Raw genomic sequence first — 26202 nt, forward strand, 5'->3', positions numbered from 1 at the left:
TTTGTTGTTTCCTTCACAATACTTATTTTTATCTCTCCTTCTCATCTATTGACCTGACTAGAACATCCTAGTGCTAACGTAATGACAGTGGACTGTCATTATAAGGGGAATGTTTCTTTTATTCATCAGAATAATGTTTACTGTGTATAGATAAGTACAGGTTAAAAATGTTCTACTACTTTCTGTAGGAGGTTTTTGTTGCTTTCTGTTTGTTTTGCTTATAAATCACAAATACATGTAACATTTTACCAAATGTTTTTTCTATATCTATTATGAGCTTTCACCTTTATCTATTGTTGTGATTAAATATGATTATTATGTTGAACCAACTTGTATTTCTGGAATGTACCCAGCCTGATGATGATGTATTATCAGAATTGTACATTGTGGAATTAACCATGCTAGTATTATATTTTAGGTTTCATAGCCTATCTTCTTCATAAGTTGAGGCTAGCTTGTAACTTTCCTCAGTCATTGTCCTATCTGGTCCTGGTATTAAGACTTGCTAGCCTGAAAAAAATGAGTTGGGAAGTGTTCCTCAAAGAGGGAAACTTTGAGTTTGTGAGGGTTGGAATTCAGTATTATTTCAATAATTTTAGAACTAGCCTGCAAAACCATCTGAACCTGGTATTTTCTTTGCAGTAAGACATGTAACTACAGAATCAACTCTCTTAAATGGTATATTTCTACTACTACTTGAATCCATTTCAAAATTTATATTTTTCTGGAAAACTGTACATTCAAATACATTAGCATAAGTTTTTCCTGGTCTCATCTGTAGTTCAGTACTCTTTTCAATCCTAATGCTCTTGTCCATTCTCTCGCCCGCCCCGCCCCCCCCCATCCAAAGGTGGAAATCTATAGCTCCCATCAGTCTCAAAAATACATCACACATGACTCAAAAAATAGTTAAGAATCACTGGACTAGAGCCACAGAAGTGGGCTGAGCTGTGACAGCTCCATCAATACTCAGAGGTATCACCCCACTAAGCATGTCATCCTTGTTAATGGTAACTCCTAACCATTAGGAAATTAAACAAATTTAATGTTCCTAAACACTAGGGTGCAGGGTTCTACCAGTTCATTGAAAAACAGGAATGAAAGTGCTCTGATTTTTCATAAAGTTCCATCTTTTATTCCCAGAGAATGCTCTTTCTGCTTTGTTGGTGTTTTTTGGACTTAACATAAGTTTTCTTTGAGAATTTTCATTTTAGAAAAAATGGGTAATTTAAAAGTTTATAGGCCTATGTAAGTCCAACTTTTTTCAAATCTGGAAGTCTGGGACGCAGTGAACTAAATCATCTCTAAGGTACTTCGTGGCCCCAGTGTTATATATGAGAGAGAGGAAGACAGAGTAGAGGGATGGAAGGAATTGATTATTTACATTAACAAAAATCAAGTAACTTACTCAAGTTCAAGTCCTTATTTAACCAATATCTTCCTGGTTTCCAAGTTTTTAACTACAAAACCCCAAACCTTTACCTAGATACATGAATCTTCCAAATGTAACATTCTTAAACCTTTCTTTGTAAAAATGCCTTCCATGTGCAAACCACTTTAACTTCAAATACATCAGCTTGACAAATCAGATAATTAGTCTTATCATTTTCATCCAAAACATGTTTTCAGACCTTTCTATACCTCCTAAATCATTCATTCATTCAAGTGATAACCCTCTGTTTCTATAGCTAAATACAAAGATTAATCAAAGAATTTTGCCTGATAAAATTCTTGACTTCAAGGACCCAGAGACAACATGGAGAAAAGAATATACAACTTTCTTTTTATTTTCCTTTTTTAAATTATAAGAATTTGAGCCAAACTGATAACATATGCTGGGAACAAGATTTCAAATGCTCCCAATACAACTCTCTTATCTAAGATTGGTAAAGATAAGAGAACTATCTCAAAAATGCAAAACACAAGCATTGACTATTGAAAGAGCCACACTCCCTATGGAAAAGATAATGGAGGCAGACCACAAAGTCATCTCAAGACTCTGCTCATCAATCCCTAAAGAAGTGTCCAAGCAAAAGCAGAAAGAAGAATCTTTGCATTACTAACAGCAGAGGCAGCTAACATTTAACATAATATAACAGAGGGAGCTAACATTTAACATAATATAACTAACAGCAGAGGCAGCTAACATTTAACATAATATAACATCAAGAGGCAGCTAACATTTAACATAATATAACATAATATAACAGCAGTTAACAAACTCACTCAAGGTCACACAGCCTTGAAGATAAACATAGGAGTTAACAGGGATTTTGCTGTAGAGAACTAAATAGGCAGGTAGACAGAAATGGAGGGTTGGATGCTTGAAATATGCTTCCATCTGGCCTTAGGTGCAGAAGCCAAAAATAAAAAGAATTCCTCCCAGGATAACTGCCTAACTTGAAGAAAATTAGAAGGAAAACAACAGTAATAAAGATTGGAAAATTGACCAGGAGTTCCTACCCCTTTGTCAGAAAGTAAAATTCCAGAAGGATGAGGAATCCTAGCAAAATTGACAATACAAGGCAGTATGTAACTCCAAACTCAAATTGAAGGTACAAACATAAATGCTCTAAGAGTGCCTGCGGGAAAGAAAAGACCACAGATGGACACTGTGGGGGAAGGCATAGAGAAGAGGTGAGTTTGAGATGGACCCTGAAGGTCAATAGGATTTAGGTCAAAAAAAAAAGTGAGCTATCCTTCTATAGGGGATAGGGAGTACAAATAACAGCTCTTAACATAGGAAATATTAACTCATTTAACTCTCCCAAGGGCCATACAAGGTAAGTATTAACTATCAAAGCGGCGTGCTCAAACTTTTTGGTCTCAGGACCCTTTATACTTTTAAAAATTATGGAGAAATCCAATATTAAGAGCTTTATTTACATGAGATATATATTTACAAAAACAGAAATTTCTAAATTATAAATTAAAAGATAAATTAAAAATTCTCCTATGTATAAAAATTTTTAAATAATTTTAAATTGTTCACAGGTCAAAGGCAACAATGGTTCTCAATCAGGAATGATTTTTGTTCCCTTAGGGTCACTGGCAATATCTGGAGTCATTTTTGTTTTTCACAAGTGGAGGAGTGCTAGTGGCATCTAGTGTCTATAGGCCAAGGAAGCTGCTTAACAGCCTTCAATGCAGAAGAAAGCATCCACAACAGAAAATTACCCAGCTCTAAATGTCAATAAAGCAGAGGTTCAAAAATCCTGCTCTAGGGCCTAGAGAAAATAGCATATGTCTACTAACAGTCATGTACAATACTGTTCACAGCAGCATTTTTGTGACAGCTGAAAACTCAAATGTCAATCTATGGGAGAATCAGTATATAAACTTCAGTATTGTCATCCAAGTAAAATATTATACAGCAGTGAAAATTAACAAACCAAAGCTACTCCCAACGATATGGATGAACCTAAGAAAGTTAAGTCTTGGAATATTCAAAGCAAATGTCCATTTTCACAAATCTAAAAAATAAAATTTAATCTGTTAAGGAAAAATGCATATAAAATATATCATTATTTTAGAGCATGGGAAAAGTGAACAAAAAATCAGATCAAGGTTGCCAAGGGAAAGCAAATGCGATAGAAGATCAGTTATATCTGGGTGAATTCACAGGGACTGTATCATGTCTTTTGCCTACTTCAGCATTACATAAAAATTTTTGTTTTAATGATGAAACAACCAATACAAGTGATATATTTCTTAAAATACCTGGAAAATTAAAATAAATTTTAAAATGTGGACCCTGAGAAGAAAGATTCATTTGGTAAGAATCCCAAGAAAGAATTTATTGGCAGAAATGGATTCCCCATGATCAACCGAGGGCCCGAATTTTATGAAAAATAGAAGTCTAGGGGCCATTTGCTCACACGGGCTCCTCGCAAACTCCAGGAAGAACCTCAAACTAAATTCAGCTTCCATCATTATGCCCTGCTTGTTTACCCATCCAAGCTGACCACTGCAGGGCAGCCCTGGTTTCATCTTTCTACCAATGCACTGAGACTTGCCCTGTCCAATAAGAACTACACAAATTGTTCCCTCATTTGCATCTATACCAACCATGATTTGGACTATATATTTTGGAAACCTCATTTGCACAAAACTGGGGACTTGGGTGGGAATTTTCTCTATAAAAGATGGACTCTCTTTTGTCTCACTGGAACATAATTTAGGTTGTTACCTGAATCGGTGTCTCCTGGGCTACGGCTACTTCTGCTCAAAAAAAAAAATAAATTATTTTTATTCTTTATTAAAGTCTAAAATTGTTTTACAAAACTAAACCAAAAATTTTTTTAATTCTATGCTGAAGCCATTCTGCAATACCAAACACTCCTAGTTTTTAATTATGGCAATCCCATATTTTTGTATATTAAATGTATCAAAAGCAGGACAGACTTGAATACCATGAACATCCCAACATAGGACTTAAAAATGCTTCTAACTGTATTTTGTGACATTATTTTAATTATAAAGTCTATGGTTGGGTTATATATTTGTATTCAAGTACCTCAAATGAAAATAATTTGCTTAGGTCTCTTCTTCTTAATCTTACACTGTTATAAAACCAATAAAAGACCTATAAATAACTACAAATTTACAGATTAAATGAACAAGGCTCCTTTGGTAAAATAGCTTTTAAGTAATCATCAACTACAACATCAACAATGACTTTAACACTAAAAGGTAACTTGTGCAGAAAAACATTTGCACACCAGGATAAAAATCTTTTCTAGCTGTGTGAACTGTGCATCCTTCCAATACTCTTTGATCTGGGAAGAAATCTTGACAGAAATGTATCATTAACAACAGGGAAAACGAAAATTTACAAATAACAGTAATTCTAAATAAATCTGTTTATCTAGGAAGTAGTTTGTACTGTTTTTTAAAAGCAATTTCTCACATGGGATGCAGGAAAATGTCATGTCTCATCTTATGATTCAATTTGTCAAAGATACAGAGAAGACAGTAAAGAAAAAAATAAAAACACTCAGTATAAATGCCGACAGTGCTAAATCCTCTTTTGAAAGTAAAAAGTAAATTCTAAAGTAATATAGAAAAGTATCTGATAGACAATGATCACTAGACAAAGAAAGGAAAGCATCATCTTGACATTAATTTTTAAGAACAGAAAAATAATTAAAAATGATCAATATTTTCCTCCCTGTCAAACTTGCCTTCTAAACCTATTTTTAATTTGAAGACAAAAGTAATCTCTAATCTGCCTATCAATAAAACATCTAAGCCAGGAACAAAAATGCCTTAAAACTTATGAAAAATGTAAAAATAATTTTTAAAACATACAAATGCAATGTATCTGATTATGAGAGATTCATGACCCTTAGAAAAGAGCTAAAAAGAGAAATTCTGAAGTTTTCAATAAATATTAGCTTTAAAAAAAACTTAATTAATTACAATTTTTAGACAAATTACAAAATTACACAAAAATATGGGTCTCAAGAGGACCAAAAAAAAAAGAAAAATGCAATTAATGCCAACTAATGATTCTACATGAATAGAAAAAAGGATTGTTGTCCTATGACTATGAATATATAAACCTGATTCACTTTCTAAATTCATATCATTATGCAGTGGAGTTGGTAAGGAAATACAAAATAGCCAAAAAAAGTAATTTAAACAGTTTCCAAACGTTGCATTTTACACGATTTTGAGTTCCAAGTAAAAGCTTACTGGGCTTGGATTGTCTCCCTCAAGAGGCCCGGTAAGAAAAAATGCTTCCTGGCACGGGTAAGAGCTACCTGAGTCTCCCAGGTCCCCCAGGTCCGGATGCCCTGGACCCACAGCACTTGCTGTGGCTTCTTGGCTGCCACAGCCCCGCTTCGTCCACCGAACACGCCGGCGGCCCATGGCCCTACGCGGCAGGTAGGCTGGCTGGCCAGCCTCTCCTGGACTTCTGGACTGCGCCACTGCGCACCCGCGGGTTCCCTGGCGCCAGGGTTAGAACTGCATCATCATTAACTCTCCACTGAGATAACATCTGAGATTATGGAAACTATTTAGGCCTATCGGAAGAAATCACAGGACGCCATGTAAATTACCCATTCTTAGTTTAAAATAGAAAAAAAAGGAGGCCCCAAATTTGAAATATTTTGAAAATATTTAAAGGCAATTTAGTATGCAAACTTTGAAATTACTCCTAAAGATTCACAATGGCGTATGCTCTATCAGCTATATCGGGGGAAAAAAATGTTTGGAAAACAGATACAATGATCTGACTGTCTTTGCTTGTTTCATTATTAATGAATGCAAGGAATACTATTTTAAAAAACTGTGATAATTTGCACATTTTTACTAACAACCTGTCCTAAAGACCAAGGCTGAGGGAAAGGGGTTTACTATATTTTCATCCTATATGCAATGTTTGGCACAATACCTTGCACAGGTAATTGCTGATCATTTATTCTCTGACTCCTGATACCAACACAGGGCTTCCTTGGCATTCAATCACATCTAAAAGTATTTTCAATGTCTACTAGATGACCTTAATTTTCCTCAAAATCTCAAATATTTAACCAAATTATAATAAATACAAATACAATCATGATACAAGCATAAAAGAAATCATAATCTGTTGTCCAAGGCTTCTCATTGATTATAAAAACTGGTTTCAAGAAATACAACAAGAAATCCTTACTAGTGTTCACCAAAAAAAAAAAAGAAAGAAAAAGAAAACTAGGCAACATTTTGTTTGTTTGATTCAAAATTTTTCTTTGTTAACAGCAAAACAAATGTCTCCATTTATCTGGTCTTTCTCCATTTGCCTGGTCTTTTGCAGGAAGGTCCAGTCTATGTGTTTAATAAACTCCTTCAATAGTATAATACTGAGAGCTATCTTCATGAACAACTCTTTGAATATCACCACCATCTCAATAAAAAGAACATTTGAGAAAAAATAAGCCTTGCATTTGCCTGGTTCTTTACTGTGTTTTAACATACAATACTTCGTTTTCATTCTTAAAAGTTTTCTGAGATTAGCAGGCTGTGATTACCATCTGAGAGATGATGAAACTAAGTCTCAGGAATGGAAATGACTTTCCCAAAGTCAGACAGCAAGTAGGTACAATAAACTGCATATTTAGTATCCCCCAGACTCAGGACCCAAATAACTGACCTCTTTGCAAGGCTTTCCAGCTACTATAAAAAAATAAAATAAAATAAAATAAAGCCCACTGAATTTAGAAGAAATCTGCAGCACCAAGCCCAGATGGCTTCACAGAATTATGCTCAATTTTTAAGAAACAAACCCAATGTTATTTAGGCTGTTCCTGAGCACAAGAAAAAAAAATAGCAAGCTTTAAAAATCCTTTAAGAAGCAAGCCTAAAATGGGTAACAAAACCTGACAACTGGCCCAAGAAAACTGCAAAACAATTTCATTTTAGGGCAATGATGAAAATTCCTCTGAAAAATGAGCAAGCAAAATCCAAAGCACAGTAAAATAACAAACCATGACCAAAGGTTATGCCAGGGGTGCAAGAATGGTTCAGTATTAGTACATTTGTTATACAATTCTTTGTATATGTGTGTGAATGTGTGAATATATGGATAAGTATATAAACACATACACAAATAAATGTATTTCTGAACATACACATATTCAGCTCTACTCACTAAGAGGGTATGGGAGCAACACCCCAATATCAGTAAGCACTTAGATCTTGGTTTCTAAATATTTGGGGTAAGGAAAGTTCAAGATGAGCCTTAATATTTCACTGTGCCTGAAAGGCAGTGCTCAAAGAGTGATGAGACATATCAAAAGTACACAAAATCTCGTTTAAAGGGTTCCCCTGGGCCAAAACTATCATAATTTAAGTATCGATATAAATAATATTAACAGATTAAACTCACTGAATAAAATAGGAACCCATAAATCCAAATTGAGGAAAATAACAGAATTAAAAGCTTAATAAAGAACAAGATATTTACAGTTTTTTTCCAAAACAAACAGAAACTTTAGAACAGAGAAACATGGAAGACTCTATCTTAATCAAGCAAAATGAACACTACCAGTAAAAGAACAAAATGAAATTGTGTGCCACCAGATAAGATGTAATTAAAATACTGCCAAAGATGCCTCAAGAATCTAATCATGAGGAAACATCATAAAAACAAAAATTAAGGAAGAATCTATAAACTAAATGGCCTGTAATTTTCAAAGGTGTCAACCTCATGAAAATCAAAGACAGACTAAAGACTATTTGAGACTGAAGGATGCTTTCCCAAAAACAAGAAAATGAAATGCATCATTCTGGACTGGATATTTTTGTTACCAAGAACATTACTATAGCAAATGGTGAAATGTAAAGGGTCAAAGGATTAGATGACAGCAATGTATCACTGTTAACTTCTTTATTTTGATGAGTATGCTGTGATTATGTAGGAAACTGTCTTTGCAGAAAATATAGACCGAATTATTGAGGAGTGATAGGGTGTAAAGGCAAATTTTTCAAGCAAATAAAAATTCTTTGTACTATAATGTAACTTTTCTAAAAGTCTGAGATTGTCTCAAAGTAAAAAAAAAAGGAACTTATTTTAAAAATAAATATGAAGGAAGAAATTACAAAATGTGCAAGATCCATGTAAAGACATATTTAAAATGCCCTTTATAAGGACTTAAGACAAATCACATATCATATTTTGTGCAAGAAAACTCAACATCTTAAAGACTGATAATTCTCTGTAAGATATTTCTCTATAAGTTTATTCCCAATAAAATTATCAATATGTTTTGAAACCTGACATATTGATTCTAAAGCTAAATACGATGAGGAAAAAATAAACAAGAATAGCCCAGAAAGTTCTGAAAATGTGTTATAAAGCTACAACAATTAAAACATTGAGGTAACGATAAATCATTGTTTGAAACACAATCAACCTAAATGACTTTCAATATTGCACTGGTTAAATAAATTATGGTACATGCACACAATGTAACACTGTGCGATTATTTTTTAAAAAGAGAACTCTATATCTACTCATATTTTAAAAATCACATGCAAGTTACATTGTTAAATAAAAAAAAATTCACAACAGTAAGTACGGATACTATCATTTGTGTAAAAAAAGTATACATATGTATATATGCGCTTATACAGGATGTCTTATATAGAATATATAGAATATCTCTCTGAAAAACCCTAAAAAACTGTTTAACAGTGGTTGACCAAAAGGCGGAAACTGGTTGTCTGATGGCAAAAGGTGGGAATATGTACTTTTTATCCATTTATACCTTCTAAATGTTATACCTTGTCATATACCTTGCATAGCCTATTTAAAATAATAAATAAAATGCTATTTAACATACATTTATATAAATAAAATTATTTTAAAAATAAACAAAAATACATAAATAAAATTAACAAAAGGAATGAAAAATGAATTTACCTATATCAAGGTCAGATTCTTTCTGCAAATGAAAGCTGCCTGAATGTTGTGGACTGAGAGTTCTCAGTAAAAGTGTCCAAATTTCAGGCAAGGGTTTCTTTTGAAAGTAAAAACAAATAACAAAATGGTGAAAAGGGCTACCAGCAAAAAAAGAGCCTACACCATCAGTCTCCCACTCAAAGGGACGCCTGTTATATTTCTAAGTATCTGATGGACTTCCAAAACAGAACAGAAGCAACATGACTGATATTCAACCACAGACAAACGTTATGTCCTCAGGACTGGAATTTAAACAAATGTCTGGTGAAAAAAAAAAAAAAAATGAGTTAGAAGATGAAGATAAAGAAAGAGCAAAAGTGAAGGAATGTGTCGCATTCTTTAATCTCACTGAACAGGGGAAAATGTACGTGCAAAAAGAATGTTCTGATGAGCAGAACTCCTCAAAGTCAGAGAAGCCCAGCAGGTGAAAACACCTTGCTCAGATTACTGCTCAACACTGCCCATGTCCATCTGCGGAAACCTGTCTGTAATCGAAGGATGTGTGATTCCCTCATGTGCTTTCCCTTGGACCAAGATATTCTAGAAAGAGCCTTGAAAAGCAGATACAAATACTCTAGATCTGGGTTTTTGTTCCTCTTGTGAGTTAGATTAGAGAGCGACACTGAGGACATTAGTCATCCAATGACTGACATCCTCTGGATCAAGTGCTGAACCTGCAACGCTAAAAATGAGAACAGGGCTATAAAGTCCCCTAAAAGTGCTGTCACACACACACACACACAGACACACAGACACACACACACACACACACACACACACACACACACACCCACCCACCCACCCACCCACCCAAAAGGTCCTATCTGTTCAGCCAACTGTCTTACTTTAACATTTCTAATTTAAAGTTTCCCAATTCCTTCTTTAATAAATAAATCAATATTTAGAATACCTATTTTGTACAGCTATCAAATATATTTCCAAATATTTAATTTAATCTACTAAGGCTTGAGTGTTGAAAGACTAAACAATTTCAATTGGTTTAGGAAAATTACTGATGAATACACATTTTAACTATCACTGTTTGTTTCCTTCAATTTTGTTTGTAAGTCTCACTATAACTAGACATTTTCCAAAGTTAACAGAAAGAAGCCATCATCTGTGTACTCTCTAATTCACCCAAAATCCTTTCCATCTTGTCAACTCAAGCCAGACAGTTGGGTTTAATGAGGGATATTAGAACTTTCCAAATTATCGAGTAATAAGCAACCATAATTGCTTAAGCCAGGTAGGGAACAATGAAATCGTATTTTAGCAAGAAAAAAAAAAAGATGAAAAATGAAGCTCAGTAAGCTTTAATAGCTTAGACAGGAAAGGAAAACAATTCAGGCTGGGAGCAAAAACATAGATCACTGTGCACTGCAACTTTACATACCATAAAAGTAGAATGTGCATCCCACCTGAACAGGGGTCTCTAAAAAACCAGCTACTGAAACCTGAGCTCTAGACACCATTTTAATAAAGATGTTATTCTTCTTATTTTCATATGCATGTTAATGTATAGGAAATTTGGTTTTTTCAATCAAGCCTTTCTGATTATAAATGCAATAATATTGATTCTCAAAAAAATTCTTCAATGAAGGAAAATCAAAATTACCAGTAATCCCACTACAAGTTAACATTCCAGTGTATTTTTTCTAAACATACGCACATTTATAAATATGCTTAAATACAATTGGGGTCTTACAATGTATATGATTTTGCATACTTTTTTTTCATTAAACATAGGTTTGAAATTATCTAATATTTTTAAATATACTTCCAAGTTATAAATATCACAACACCGTGTTCAGTTAAAATAGCCCTTGTGCTAGACACTTAGGTTATTTCTAATATTTAGTTAGCAAAATAGATGATAAGAAATCTATATCTCATGGCAGGACCAAACAGCATCAAATCTTCTGGAAAGCGAACAAATAAGAACTACAGCTGTAAGGATCAGCTCTAGTAATCCACTGACTGTGTCACCCTCACCCAGCCAGGCTCCTTATTTCATACATTAACAAATACTTACTGGTTTGCCTTGATCCTCTTGTTTTCATTTTTGGAATTTTGTTTGGTGTGTAATAAATTGAGAAAACAAAACTGATAAGAGGCTAGCCTTAAAATTCAGTAACTGACCACACACTGGCAATGAGTTCTGTCAAGTAGGGTGGGAAGAGTACCAGTTATTAGTGGCCCAGAGAAACCTACAACATAAGACTTAAGGGAAAGTCAGGTTTAGATTTTTCTCAACCTGACCTTAACCAACCCTCCTTTGAGATCAGGCCCCAATTTCTAAATAGAACTTCCAGCAGTAGTCATTTCTTTTAATGGGGAAAGAGTAGGGAGGAGGAGGTGGTATTTAAAACTATACTTGTACTTTCCATCAGAAAAGACTGAGAAATAGCAATTGTGTTTCAAAAAAGGGGGGAGGGGCTAAGGGAAGTGAAACATTTTCCTTGTATTGCCTAGGGGCTGTGCTGTTCACACTGCAGACTGTAGTCCTACCCCATTTGTATATGTGATATAGAACAAAACAGAAATTATCACAGTAGAGCACAGCTGGCAAAGTATTGCTTTGTGAAATTTTTGTTTCAGTTTTATATATGCATGTGTGTGTTTGATCAAGATGGGTAAAACATATTTCTTATTGTGTGCCTTGATTTTAATTTCCTTAATTTTTTCATATATGTAAAAGTCATGAGTCTGTACAACAAATTTGGGCAGCTATAATGTAGTGCTGGTGAGACAATGGTGTGCTGGTGTGACATAAGTGAAAAAAAATACTTGATCCCTTACAGTTTAGAATTCTTACAGTTTAGCAACAAACAATTGAATAATCACATAAACATAAGATTAATAACTGCTAAGTGTTATAGAAGGAAATTTTTAGGAAATTAAGATAGATTATTATTATGGAAGCTGATTAGGATTGGCCAAGAGGTGGGAATGATGACAGGTCAGGATTCTGAGGAAGTACATTCAAGCAGAGACTAGAAAGATGTATAGAAAGGAAGAAAGTGGAAGGAAAAGTCTGCCTGGCAGCAAATAGCTCTTCAGCAAGGGCCTATAATTTGAGGAAAAGACAAGCTAGTGGGCAGAGAGGGAAAAGTAGACCATCTAGAAAAGGCTTGAGAGGAATTTGGGTAGAAGATAATGCAGGAATTTTAAATGTCCTCAGGGCAATGAGAATGATCTGATTTGCATTTTAAAAGCTCACTGAGTGGAGCAAAGATAGGAAGTCTGCAGTAGATACTGAGATGATGCCAGGTGGACACTACAGGATTGATCTGATACATATTTAGGAAGCAGAAGTGACAACAATTGGTGATGGTTTGGGTATGAGGACTGAGGAACCATGGGGTATCTGGGATAACTCTAGAATCAGCAATGAAATGGATGAGATGCATGAAAAATCTCAGAGAAGCAGAGCTGAGAAGAAAGCTGTTACAGTTACAGTTAAATGGTAGAGATGCCAAACTGTAACATTTACTTGATACAGTTAAATGGTAGAGATGCCAAATTAATAACTGGAACTGAATGAAAATATAAAAAAGGAAGTCATCACCAAAAGGGTTTTGATGACACATTATTCTGCTCCCTAAATATCTGTCAAAAGTATAGTATAATACAAACCCAAAAGAATCTAAAATAAGTTTTAAAGATTCTCTAGAGCAGCATAAATACCATAAATACCATAGTAGCTAAAGCCACTGTATATCTGAAAATATAGAGCAAAAGTGTAACTAAATATTCACATTAAATATAATCCTCTTTCATGAAATCATAGGGAATCACTTGTCTACTGTGTTCACTGCTGTATGCACCACACTTAACATTTGAAGAAATGTACCAACTACTCAGCAGAATAAACCACCCATCAAAAATAAGATAAATAATGCAAATAACAAGCAATATTCCAAAGAAAAACTCTGTAGTACTATGAGATGTACTAGTAAGGATATTTCTCAGGGAAAAAATGGAGATGAGTTATTGAGCACATACTAGTTCTCATACCCAAATAATAGATGCCAGATTCTGTTCCCTAAGAATTAGCTTAATTTCAATAATAGAAATTCCATCCCTTGGCAACCAATGTAAGTATCCTCACCATTCCCTAGAAGTCCCTAGATAGAAGAAAGAATCAAAATGTAATAAAAGCTTGACATTGAAGGTATAGAAAAATCTCATCTAGGTTATTAACAGAAACAGAAGAAGTTAGAAATAAATTTACAAAAATGAAAATGCTTATTACTGATGATTTTTCTTTTTCTTCTAAATTCTGTTTCCAGATTTTCCTATAAACATGAATTTTCTTTTTTCCCTGCTCACAAAGGTCATACTGATACAATTCAGATATACATGAAAGAGACGAATTGCCTGTAATTCCATCACCAAGAAGTAACTAACCACTTTCATTATTTTGTGTGGACCTTTTTCTGTACATATATGGGGGTGAAGAGCAAAGCATGATACATAACAAATAGTGTAATTGTTTAAGACTATGAAGATTACAGAATGCTGTTATGACAAATATACAGGATCAAAGAAAGACTAACGAAGTGATAACAGCTTTCTGAAGGATGAGGTGAAATTAACCAAAGCAGCACAGGTAGAGGTAGCAGTCTAGGCAGAGGGAACAAGAATATGAGCAGGGTATCAAGCCCAACCCAGCCAGAGAACTGGGGAGAAAAAATGAGTTTGTTAGAAAGGAGGAGATTGGCTAGATTTACTAAGAGCTGAGAGTTAGGACTTGATCCTCAGGGAAAGAATGAAGGCAGGACAGGAAGGAGAAGCAGGGTGGATAGGTTCCTTAAAGGGATTGCTCCCATTGCTTAAATGGACCTACTCCTTTCCCCTACAAGTGATTTAGATTACCAACATCTTCTCCCAAAGGGCAGGGAGGGTAAGGGCAAAGATGGAATCTTTGGGGGTTGGAGGGAATGAAAAGACAATAATCCAATATTTCAAATTTATACTAAAATATAAAAAGCTCCACAATCCCATCTAGACTGGTAGGGATAAAGAAAATACAGTGACTTTAACTATGGCATAACTCCCAAGAAATTCATATTAGAAATGGGGGTGGGGAGAAGAGCATTAGATATTCCCATTTAATGAAAAGAAACAAATTTTAAGATTAAAAGACCTGCAGTAGACACTGATTTTAATGACAGTATGGAATACACCTGTTTTATCACCATATCAATAATATATAATGAGTAAATACGAGGGAATAATCACTAATTGTATAAAGAAAGGCTGTGCAAACAGAAAGGGATGATCTTAATGATATCCAGACAAGACAAACACAGTACTATCCGAAAGACAAAGACCCACACAGAGAATTCTGGCCTCTAGAGAAAAGGACTTGGTAGTGGGGCAGAAAAGGATCTATAGGCCTCTCAAAGGCCTAGAGAGAGTATCCCTCAAGACTAACTTCTCCCTCCTTAATCATTCATTCATTCATTCAGGAGGAAGTGTTTAACCCAGCAATTCCATCCTAGTTATTTACCCAAGAGTAGAGAAAACATACACCCACACAAAAACTAGTTAATGAATGTTCATAGCAGCATTATTCATAATAGTCAAAAAGTGGGAACAACCCAAACACATCAACTGATAGATAAATGTGATATATCTATACGATGAAATATTATTCAGCCATAAAAAAAGGAATGAAATACTAATAATATGTGATAACATGAATGAACCCTGACAACATTATACTATGTGAAAGAATCTGGTCACAAAAGACATAATTATGTGATTCGGTTTATATGAAATGTCCAGAATAAGCAAATCTATTTAAAAAGAAAGCAAACTGCCTAATCCTGGAGGGGAAGGGAGTTGGAGAGAAACTGACAAAACTGCTAATGGGAACAGGTTTTCTCTTTGAAGTGATAAAAATGTTCTAAAATTAACTGTGGTAATGGTTGCATATACCATTGAATTGCACACTTTAAACGGATGGGCTGTATGGTATGTGAATTATATCTCAATAAAGCTGTTATTTAAAAAGACAACATATATTGTGTGCCTCAAGCACTGTGGTAAATTGTTGGAAATACAATAAAGAAAAAAAAAACGTACGGAACCTGCCCTCAAAGCCCTAATATTCTAGTAGGGGAGAAAAGTCAAGAGTTAATAACAAAACAATGAGAAAAGGAACCTTAGAAAAAAACTAATCTAACCTAGCCCTGGGTGATTCAGAAGGTGTCCTGAAGAAAACCCAATATATCACATTTTAATCCTTAACTAGAAATCTAAATCTAAAAAACTTTTTAGAAAAATTAAGTACCTGTTCATCTTATTAAAAAAATAATTTTCATGGAATGGTTAATGGACTTTTTAAAGAGCATTTGTGTACGCGCAACGTTTAAAACATATGCTTAACTTTAGAAAAGCAACCGATTAAAGTCTGTTAATGTGAAACACATCTCGGATTTAAATTGCATCGTATTACCATGTTCGTGGGGTGCTGTAAAGATTTTGTGCAAACTTTTCATAACACATTAAGTTGGGAGAAAGAGGGCCTAAAAAAAACGAATCCCCAGGCAATACATTCCAAAACAAAGCAGGGGGAATGGGAGAGGACCAGCAAGGTAGAATTTGAGTAACGATCTTGAAGGAGAACCGAGTGCTACGAAGTAAAATGGACCTTTAAGAATCAAAGCCACTAATTTTCAATCACAACATTTCGAAGATAGAATAATAGCCGTTGCCATAGAAACAATGAAGGCAAGTTTCCCGAGGTTAAAAACAAAAAATACTACAAATTCAAGTGGGTGAAGTAGGGTAAAGTTTGGTGGACAGAGCCTACCGGAAACTTTCGCCAAGATAAGATGTACCAACTGCAACTTCTAACCTACATTTCCGAAGCAGTGCTTGATAAATCACCTCGCGTGGTAAATTACCAAGTGCTAAAAAAAAGTTTGCCCTCCCTTCTCCCGGAGGAGGAACCAAACAAAACCCCACCCAGAAATCGCCCACAACCGAAGCCAGCCAGTGCAGAAGTGCACTGTGCAGCTCTCGGGGGAGATCGGTCGGAGTTCACCCGACAGGCATCCGAATCGAGTCCTGCCGGTTTCATTGGCTGAGCCCCGAGGAAAAACTCAAGCTCGAGCCCGAAGCCCCAGCCTGCCTGGCTCCCTCCTCCACTTATCCACCCCACGGCACACCACGTCCTTGGCATTCCACGCGACCTGAGCCAACTCATATTTATTAAGCACCCACTGTCTACGCCGCATCGTGGCGTCGGGCACTGCAGGAAGAGATGGCTCCATGCCGGAAAAACCAGAAGGACAGCCACGGGTACTGAGAACGAATTCCGAAGAGAGACTGGCTGCCTGCGACCGAGTGTTCTGGAGAGGAATCCCCCACCCTCACTCCGCAGTGGTGACAGTCCAGGGAAGAGATGGCCCCCAGGGGCGCAGCAGGCCCTGCCTCCCCGAGTCCGCTACAGACCCAGCTGGAAGGGGAAAGGATAGGAATCAGCATCCCTGGACCACCCGCACGCTCCTCTGCTCCAGTGAGCACGACCCCGACTCCGGCCCCCGGGAAAACGGCGAGCGCGGGCACCCAACCCCGGTGAGGGCCGGAGCCGGCTGTCACTGGCTCCCGCCTCCCTCCCCTGCGACCATGGCCGGCCGCTCTCCTTCCAGCATGACAGTCGCAGCGGCCGCAGAACGAGCGTCTCGGGTCCCGCGTCTCCGCTTCCTCCGACGCGGGCACCCCCCGCTGCCCCGCGCGAAGTGGGGCACTGCCGGGAAGACCGCCCGGGCCCCTCCCCCCACAGCCTCCATCCCCCGGACTCCGGAAAAGCGGTTACCTGGCGCGCGGGTGGGGCGAGGACACAACCCTGAGAAGGAAGACGGGGGCCTCTGACCCAGGGAGATTTGGGAAATTTGGAAGACTAGTTCCGCACTGGGGTGACAGCTGTTCCGTGCGCACGCGCACCCGGCCCCGGACGCCGATCCCTCCGCCGCTCCTCACCCTCCCGTCGAGGGGATGGGAGGCAGCGGCGAGGGCGCGCGCACAGCGCCAGCCGGCTCTCCCTTCGCGAGGGCGCGCGCGCCGTCACGTGACCGCCAGGGACCCGGCACTTAGTGGGTCACGTGAACTTCCAAACAGCTTAAAGGTGCCAGGCACCTTCTTACTTTGGGCTTAATCTTCCGCACTGTTTTTAACCTAGGTTAGCTGACGCGCCTATTGTTCTCTAAGGATGATCATGTCCACTTTTTCCCAGAACGAGAAGACACCTGAGCAAAAGGAAGGAACAGGTGCATAGAACCTTGCCCGGAAGCGCCGATCGAGTTCCCGCAGGACTGGACCTGATGGAGTCCACGCGCCACACGTCGTCCTGTGCCCGGACGCGGGCCTATGGCGGCCGCCGGCGCGCGACTATCAGAGTGACGTTGCTATGGGTGGGGCCTCAGAATGCCCAGTAGAGCCCAGCAAGAACGTCGGTGCTCGCTGCGGGGCAGCAATGACAGCGTGTTACCGCCGGGGCATCTGAGGGTCCCAACCATAGTGGGAATTCCCGAGTGAGCGAAGGATGTCCACCTGCCAACCTTTTAACAAGTAACTCAAGCAAGAAGCCGTGTGTCGTTAGCCTAGGGGAGCGAAATTCCTGTATTTCAGGCACCTTCGCGAAGTACATCCCGCCCTACACAGGTGTGCTCTTGAGCTGGAGACATCCCAGTGTGGCCCCCAATAGGAATCCAGGCTGGGGAAGGCGGTCTTCCCAAAACGGGATGAAAGCAGTTTGTCCTGAATGTAGTTAACAGGAAGTGCAGGTGCCTCCGGACCACTGAGAACGTACTCAAATTAGCTTGCCACACTTGTTGCTTCTGCGTTGTAATTCCGCTTTCCAAGGTGTCGAAAGGAACCATAAAGACCTTAAGGCTTTGTACTGCCAAAAACAGATGGCTGAGCACCAGATGTTTTGCAAAGCTGAACTTTTTTTTTTTTTTAAACTAGTCAGATTTCGCAGCTGGGTCTCTTGTGGCGTTTCCCCTAACGTCTTTTCCTCTAAGAAATATTGAGTAGATCGTTACACTACTGAGCACACTTGGGCTGTCTAATATTCTGGGTTTTCTATTACAATCCTCTGATTTCTGCTTTTTAAAATATCTCAACGGATTCACTTTCCACGTCCTTGATTATTGGACCACCACACTTTATTAAATTATAAGCAAGATTAAAGCTGTACTACCCACATACATGTCTGAAACTTGTTTCACATGTTCACTCAACTGGGAATTTTTCAAATGTATATACTGTAAGGATCCCGACCTTCCTTTCAAGTCAACTAGATGTGCTAAAACAATATATAACATTTCTTTAAGACTTACTGTGAGCTTGACATTGTTTTAAGAACTTCACATATATTAGCAATATTAATCCTTGTACTCATTAAATGAATAGATATTATTCTCTCCTTGCTACAGATATACAAAAATGAAGTATAGAGATTAAGAAGTATGTCAAACAACTATTAGAAACCTTAGGAAGCCATATGCTGTATTAGACTATGAACCTTGTACATCTGAATAAAAAGTCAGGAACAGTGTGTCTCTAATGTATCAAAATACCTCTACATTGTGAATTGCAATGAAAATTAACATTTTAGTTACATGGTTGATTATTTAGGCCCTATTAAAAACTTCAATTGCAATAAAGTGGAGACTGTATAATGGATACACAGATTCCCCTTAAAGCTTATAATGGATACACAGATTCCCCTTAAAGCTTATATGTTAAAGCTTATATTGTCACCTCAGAGACAATACTTGTAAATTTCTTATGTGTAATGCAGCAAATTGATACACTACTAAATAATATAGTTAATTTTGAATATATTGAATATAATATAGTTAATTTGAATGTATTTGCAAATGCAAGGAATTAAATAATACCTAATACTCATTAACCTTTATATTTATCCTTATCACATATATGTATGTTATTTATACAAGTATAATGTACACCAACCAATAACTAGATGTTTAGATGATGTATTAAAAAGTCACAGTGAATATGATAGTGAGTACTAATGAAATTAGAAGCCTTGGTGCCTGTTCTTCTCTGTGTCCTATGTTCTAAAGTTCAGATCAATTTAGCTCTCACCTGGATTATTATAATCACCTAATGATTTTCCTACCTCCAATGCATTCTCTATCCACCCCTTACCCCTCCAAGTCATCCTGTACTGCAGGCCAAAATTATCCTCCTAAAGTAAAAATCAAATCATAATTCCACCCAATTGAAAGAATTCATTAATTCCCCATCATTATCAAACTTTTCAGTCATTTCCATTAAAGGAGTCACAATGGCCAAGAAGAGTATGGTGGCCAAGAGTATAGGGACAGACTTTGAAGTGACTCAAGCCTCCTGTGTAAGCTAAATACTCATTCGATCAGTATGGATATCATTATATCTGTTTGTTTTAATATAAGAATGCCTAAAACTACATACCAGTTAAATTATTTAATTTTTCCATCAAAATATTTGAATAAAGTTAAGATTTGGAGAGAGATGTCATATTTTTCTTAGGGCTTCTAGTTCTCCCTGGGCCATTGCCCTAAACCTGTACATGTATGCATTTAGGAGGGAGGAGTACCGGGGAACTGATGAGGTAGTTTGTTTTTCATACCAAAAAAAATACTGGAAATGATTTATGACATCCAATCTTAAAACAATTTTAAAAACTAAACATTCATTTTAACAAAAATAAAACCACAAACCTAAGCTGAAGTTAAAAACTCTTGGATATAGTTTCAATCAATCCTTTTTATTATTTATTATTACAATTTATTATTATTTGTACTGCTTTATGAAGAGATATCGGATAGCGATACAGCCATGAACAGGCCAGATTTGGCCTTGCCCTTATGGAGCACATAGTCAAGCCACAATGAGATACCAATACACACCCACAAAATAGCTAAGAATAAAAAGAATGACAAATGTTGGTGATGATATGGAAAAACATGAACACTAATAGAAATACCTATGCACCAAAGACATGTAGAAGAAGGTTTATAGCAGCATTACTTGTGAAGTCCCAAACTGGAAACAACCCAGTCAGTGCTAGAATCGAGATATAAATGGTATATTTATATTAAGAGCAGTATTATTTGTAATTACCAAAAACATATTACTAAAGATAAAAGGTGGAGGTCAGTGTTTATAGATTTAGTAATCATAGAACATGGCCATTATTTCAGGTAGAAGTCAGGTGTGCTTTCTCTTAGGCCTGAGGTGGAGGCCCTCCAGGAGTAAGGTGTAAAAGAAAAGCTTTATGCCCATGAGGTGGTAGGGAAGGTGATCCAAACTGACCAGGAGGAGGTGCAAGTGCTCCTAGTGGTGAGCTTGTGATGGGCAGTGCTGAGAAGGGTTGGGATTTATACCAGAGTAACCAAGCCATCTATTGTGGAAGAGGAAGAATTTGAGGGGATGTTGATTAGTATGCATCAGGGTTCCAGTTTAAGCAGATCTCTTCTGTTAATGGTCGTAGAGTACCTATAATTTCACACGCTATCCTTCATCACTGAGAAGTACTATGCCTTTCTACCCCTCAGGCATGAACTTAAAAGATTTCTTCATTGAGGAAAATATTAGACAGTGTATCGCTATTTTTATCAAGTCTCTGATTACAATAAGAAACAAAGCACCTGGCATCTTAGAAATGAAATTGATGTATTAGTTGGAAAGAGACCACAAAATATCTTCTTGGAGTTGCTTTAACAATCCCTGGTTTTTAGAGTATTACCAACCTTCTTTTTATTTGTTCCTCTATTAATTTCTGTCACAGAAAGAAGGCTTCCTTCATCTCTCTAGCAACAGCTCTTTCATACTACAAGCAAAGTTCCAATTTTCATGAGCATTCCTATAGAGAACAAAACATCGCCTCATATTTTCATATTCTATAGTTTACCTCTATTTCATTGAATTCGCTAGTTTTAATATTCCCCTTGCTTTGCTAACTGCTCCTCATCTTTTCTCCTCAAGTTCTTCCAGTAAGATATTGTCTGATCAATAAGTTCAATTTTCAGCTTAAAACTTTATTATAATACATTTATTAGGGGCCTTGCACTGACTACAATGAAAATGTGTCCTTCCTTGGGTTCTCTTCCAATTATACATAATTGACATTTCATCACTCAGCTAAAAGTTGTAAATGCTTTCTCTCCTTGAACTATAGCTTGGGCCTTTCTCATATCCATTTCATTTCCTGTTGTGATAAATTACAAAATACAGCCACAAATTCCTCCCATGATCCTATGCAATATGACTTTGCACTTTCTCCCATCAAGAAATTATCTATTTCCTTTGTATCTGGGCTGATCTTGTGACTTGCTTTTATCAACAGAACGCAGCAGAAGAGATGTGTGACTTCCAAAATCTGGTCTTAAGAGACACTGCCACTTCTGCTTTCACCCTGTTATGATGCTGCCCTGCAAATAGGTCACAAATAAAAGAACTAAGGCCCCAATGGACAGCCAGTACCAACTGCCAGACATACAAGTGAGGCCACCTTGATATTCCAGCCCAACCACCTTACAGCTGAATACAGCTGCAAGAGTGAGTTCAGGCAAAATGGCAGATAAACTGTCACCCAATCCAGAGAATCATAAAAAATAATAGTAAATCACTACTGCTTTAAGCCACTAAGTTTGGGGTTTGTTTATTATACAATAATAGATAACTGATAGAACTGTCTTCTCTGTCTCTTTCTCACTTCGGTGATCCCCTGGCTCTCCCTTGTCTAACTCAGGAAATACGATTTCTTTCCTATTACTTTTTTCCTCAGCTTCAGAATTGATCTACACAAGACAATTCAAAACTTTAGCATCATCACTTTTATAATCAAGAGATACTTTCCTCTCTTTTGGAGACCTCTGATGTACTGTTAGTCTTTTTACACCAAAACAGTATTTTTTTCCCACTGCCTTTAGATTACTTTTTAATTTTTTTGGATTTTAGCCAGTTCCTTCATCAAAGAGTTACTTTTCTATTTTATTGGTTGTTCTCTTCAAGCAAGTTCTTAGCTTGCAAAATTTCTGTAGATATTCCAACATCATTTCAAGAATTTGTTTTTATTCCTTGAAATTGAAATTTATCCTTCTCAGCAACTGATGTTTAGTTACTCTGTGTAATCTGTTCTTTCTTGGAAAGGAATCCTTTCCAGACTGAAGGGCAAATGCTAGCAAAAAGTGAAAAGGACAACATCCCAGGCACTTCTTGTAAATGCCACAGATTACTACCTGGATTGCACCAGCAGCCTAGATCCTGATCTGGTCCACAGAGCTCTAGTCTAAATTGTTCAAGGAAGTGAAGGCCTGTTTGTAATCTGTGAGTTTTTTGGAACAGTAGTTCTCATAGTTTTTTACAGGAATCGGAAAGGTTAATAAAACTATTTTTATAAAAACACTAAGACTATATTTGCCCATTTTACTCTTATTCACTCTTTCACAGTAGAGTTTTCCAAGGCTATGGTTAGAATTGGTTTCTCCACTGCCTGAAGACTAATGGAACGTGTGCATCTGTATTAGTGTATTTTAAAATCTAATATGATAAATATCGATGGGTATACCCACAAAGACAATTTTCAAGAGTGTTAAGGAGGTCCTCAGACCAAAAAGTTTGAGAACCTTAAAAAGACTAAATTTTCCTTAACTCTTATCCTAACAGTAAGTCCTTCCTTGAGGCATTCTTTCCTTCTGTGGGGCCATGACCACGTGAGCTGCCACCCTAAGCCACTGCAGTGTGGGAGACCAGCAAGTTGGGGGAGGAGCGCATGCAGTGTCAAAGGCTAAAGGCCAGCAAGGAACAGGCCCCCGGGGGGGGGGGGGGGTGCAGGCGGCCATGCTCTGCCAGAGTGGGCCCACCCCCACACCCCCTACTCCACATCTCCACTGCCCTGCCACTGTCTGCAGCCCCCTCCCAGGGTCCCAACTGCTCTCCTGTTTCCTCTCCATCTCTTCCTCTGGAGCAAACAGGCACCTGGGGTCTGTCTGTGTGCCTAACTTTACCTCAAGAAAAATAGACATAGCCTTACTCTGGGGCAGGGGGCTCATTTTTAGTAAAATAGAAACAGGGAGATGGCCTTTCTACTGCGGGCGTTTCTGCAATACCTCCAAATGATATGGTCCAAACACAAAATCTCAAGTTCTCTGCAAGTGCAGACTTTTGGGGTAAATAGGATTGTGGTAGACCATTTAAAACTTATGCAGAGCACTAACAATTGTTTTCCATCCAGAACATTAACAATTCTGCTGCTTGCACAGTTAAAATTTCTGGGAGAGAGAAGCTGGCACCGTTAGTGGATCTGACAGCCTTAGACCCTAAGGAATCAGCTGCTTCTGCAGACAAAGTAGGTTCTTGAAAGCATTAGAGACACATTTCATCAAAAATTTAAATCTTATCTAAGGGATAGCATTCCTCATCAAATTTTATTATCATCTAGAGAAATGTCTTCACAAATTTTGTCTGCATACACAGCTTCCCAAAATAATTTAACATTGTGGGAAAGTGTAATGGGGTTTTTGCAACCACTAACCCAGCCACTTTTTCACCAAAAGGAGAGTTCTGTAGGATTTTCTTAAGGTCTTCCTACATTTTAAGTGTTTTTTTTTTTTCTTTAATTGCTCCCAAACATTAATGTTCAGAGAAAAATTCCACTTGAACCCACAATATTTCCACTATTTTACTGACTTAGGTCTACTTACCAATTTCCTATGAGCTAATTCCCCCACGATGTTAAACTAAAGATCTTTAATTTCCACAATTTAAGTTTTTTTTGTTTGTTTTTGTTTTTAAGTAAGGTTTTATTGAACCGAAAATGCTAGCCAAAAAGACGACTTGTCTTGTGGCATGGAGTCCAAACCACCAGCAGCATGGCCAGGTAGAAAAAATATGTCCATTGTCCCCGAGTTTTGCAAGAGTTTTGCAAGTGTTTTTTACATCAAGTAGGGGGAAGTGGGAAGGAAGAGATAGTCTAAAAGAGTTTCCATTAGCTATAGACAAGGGGTGGGAGAAGGTGAAGCAGGGCCAGCTGTAGAATAGGTGCATAGTCCCCGTAAACAAAAGTCCACTCCTGTAGACTGGCTGGGGTCAGCAGTCCAGAAAGCCCAAGAGTAAACAACCAATAGGGACTCCTGGAGTTAGATGGTGCCCAGCTAAAATAATCTGCGGAAATAGCCACCTGGAAATTAATCCGAAATGCCAACAGGAAAAACAGGAATGTGAGAAGTCTTTTGTTAACTGATCAGCATCCATTAACAAACATTTCTGTCTCATTCTCTCTCTGCCGTATGTAGTTTAATTTAAAACATCTCAGAATTTTCTCCTTGTCAACAGTTATAGCAGAAGAGACTGACACCTCACTTTACTTCCATTTTCCTGCGTCCTTCTTAATGTTTACCAGATCTTTTGCTAAAGATTCTTTCTCCATTCATCTCTTGCTTGGCAGAAGTTAAGGTGCTACTAGTTTTCCAAGGAAGTCACTTGTGGAACTAGATCCTGAGTTCTTCTGTTGGTAAATAAGTAGGGTTTTCCAAAGACTGTCCCTATTGAGACTGCAGAGGTCAGCCGCTTCCCCACCATACCCCACCCCTACAGGTAGCATAATGTTGTCTGGTGAAACTACTGTTTCACGTGGTCAGAGTTGGAGAGGATTTCATATTAATGAGTCTCTAACCTACTAGGTCCACCCCTACAAGTCAAGTGAACAAAGATTAGCTGTGGATTCCATACAGGCAGCAGAAAATCTTGTACTTTCCTTGTTGTAGTTTCCCATTATTTAACAAAAGCAAATAACAAAATAAAATAACCATGAGACTAAAGATGCAAACTCTAGGTAATCCTTGTCACCCAGTAACTCAGTAAATAGATATTTGACAATCTCTTGCCCTGAATTATTGAGATGCTAGTAATAGCTTTATATTAGGTAGATACGGCTTTGCCTACACAAAGTGTCTCAGTGATGCCACTGAAAAGCCAAGAGCCTCCACTGCCGACAAACCATTTCTGTCGACCTAATTTCATTAGCTATACTTAAGATTAGAGAATTAATTACCTAGCAGCTATATTGTTAGTCCTCTTGATCTCTTGTTTTCATATTGGGTAATCCTTTGTCAGCACCACTTTTTTTCTACAAGAATTTCTCTTGATAAAAGCCATATCTATGATGCTATTTTGACTTCATTTTTTTTTTTTCCTAGACTTAACATTTAAACTATTGAAAGATATCACACAAGCTCGAACTGAGGAACATTCTATAAAACCACTGGCTTGTATTCTGCAAAAATGCTAATGTCATGAAAGACTGAAAAAGACTGGAGAAGCATTTCAAATTAAAAAAAGGCTAAAAGATATGACAACTAAATGCAATATGTGGTCCTGGACCGATAGATCTATAAATAGATAGACAGGCACTATAATGGACATTATTAGGACAATTAAATTGGAATATAGACTGCAGAGTAGCTAAAATTGGAATATGGACTATAGATAACAGTATTTTATCAATGTTAAATTTCCTAAATCGGATATCAGTATTATAGTTATATAAGAGAATATTCTTTTTCTTAGGAAATACACACTAAAGTTTCAGGGGAAAGGAAACATTATGTGTTCAAGCCAGCCTCAAATAGTTCAAAAAGTATAAATAATAGATACGTATATGTGTGAATGTGTGTGTATGCATGCGTGTGTGCAGGGGTGCGGGGGAAGAGAAAAGGCAAACA

General features: G+C 37.3%; 1 protein-coding gene across 1 annotated transcript in view; it reads right to left on the reverse strand.

The window, feature by feature from the left end:
* Positions 1-17522, reverse strand: part of KDM4C (lysine demethylase 4C) — a 347564-nt gene extending 330042 nt beyond the window's left edge. The window contains exon 1 of the mRNA XM_023535104.1: positions 17280-17522. The gene's annotated coding sequence lies outside the window, so the exon portion shown is untranslated. The remainder of the gene's footprint in view (positions 1-17279) is intronic.
* Between the last annotated feature and the right edge of the window lie 8680 nt (positions 17523-26202).

This window comes from Pteropus vampyrus, unplaced genomic scaffold (genome assembly GCF_000151845.1).
Source record: "Pteropus vampyrus isolate Shadow unplaced genomic scaffold, Pvam_2.0 Scaffold136, whole genome shotgun sequence".
Classification (NCBI taxonomy): Eukaryota; Metazoa; Chordata; class Mammalia; order Chiroptera; family Pteropodidae; genus Pteropus; species Pteropus vampyrus.